Source organism: Palaemon carinicauda, chromosome 2, assembly GCF_036898095.1.
Source record: "Palaemon carinicauda isolate YSFRI2023 chromosome 2, ASM3689809v2, whole genome shotgun sequence".
Taxonomy (NCBI): Eukaryota; Metazoa; Arthropoda; class Malacostraca; order Decapoda; family Palaemonidae; genus Palaemon; species Palaemon carinicauda.
Window position 1 is genome coordinate 15,418,766 of NC_090726.1, and position 1,819 is coordinate 15,420,584.

The window sequence follows — 1,819 nt, forward strand, 5'->3', positions numbered from 1 at the left end:
GCCGAAAGCTATTTCAGAAGGAAGGGCAACCTCTGGCGCGGCGGAAAAACCCGTAAGTTCAATGCCCAGAATGCTGAAGTAGGTTTCAAATTGCTTCTCAAAGTAATCCAATTCATATACAAGTCATGACACCAATAATAAGCTAGCTGCAATGAGGGAAGTTGGCCGAAAGCTATTTCAGAAGGAAGGGCAACCTCTGGCGCGGCGGAAAAACCCGTAAGTTCAATGCCCAGAATGCTGAAGTAGGTTTCAAATTGCTTCTCAAAGTAATCCAATTCATATACAAGTCATGACACCAATAATAAGCTAGCTGCAATGAGGGAAGTTGGCCGAAAGCTATTTCAGAAGGAAGGGCAACCTCTGGCGCGGCGGAAAAACCCGTAAGTTCAATGCCCAGAATACTGAAGTAGGTTTCAAATTGCTTCTCAAAGTAATCCAATTCATATACAAGTCATGACACCAATAATAAGCTAGCTGCAATGAGGGAAGTTGGCCGAAAGCTATTTCAGAAGGAAGGGCAACCTCTGGCGCGGCGGAAAAACCCGTAAGTTCAATGCCCAGAATGCTGAAGTAGGTTTCAAATTGCTTCTCAAAGTAATCCAATTCATATACAAGTCATGACACCAATAATAAGCTAGCTGGAATGAGGGGAGTTGGCCGAAAGCTATTTCAGAAGGAAGGGCAACCTCTGGCGTGGCGGATAAACCCGTAAGTTCAATGCCCTGAATGCTGAAGTAAGTTTCAAATTGCTTCTCTAAGTAATCCAACTTATATACAAGTCGTGAATTATCATAAGACATTCATGAAGTACTGATGAATTTTGAATTGATATGAAAAATAAATAGAAATAGGGAGGGAAGGAAGAAGGGTCGTGGGAACCAAGCCTACAATAATGAATGTAGGCAAAACCCACCTGATGAGCTCCTTGGTAAGGGCGAAACCCTTATATATGTCACTTTGGTAATAGTATGTAGTAATTAATATATATATATATATATATATATATATATATATATATATATATATATATATATATATATATATATATATATATATATATATATATATATATATATATATATATATATATATATATATATATATATGTATATATATATATACATATATATATATATATATATATATATATATATATATATATATATATATATATATATATATATATATACATATATATATATATATATATATATATATATATATATATATATATATATATATATATATATATATATATATATATATGCATGGATATTTGCACATTAACTCAGACACACATGAAGGCCCACACCACCATAGAGATTATCAGTATAACTTTCATCTGAAGGGAGTGTCTCAATAGAATCCCGTTGACTTTTGACTGTAGGCCTTTGGAGGGCAGTGCCTACAGCCTCAAGTATTCTAAGCCAGCCGAATTTGATGGAACTCACATTGTTCAAAACAAAAGCAACTACAGCCGGCTCATAATACCTGAAGCTGTAAGCATCTCCTTCCAAAGGCCAACACTCAACATTCAATGGGATTCTGATTATATGCTCCCTTCTAGCAGAAAGCCGTATAGATAATCTCTGTGGTGGTGTTGGGTTGAGTGTGTGCCAGAGTATTGTAGACACATACAATACTCTGGCACACACTCGACCCAACACCACCACAGAGATTATCTATACGGCTTTCTGCTAGAAGGGAGCATATAATCAGAATCCCATTGAATGTTGAGTGTTGGCCTTTGGAAGGAGATGCTTACAGCTTCAGGTATTATGAGCCGGCTGTAGTTGCTTTTGTTTTGAACAATGTGAGT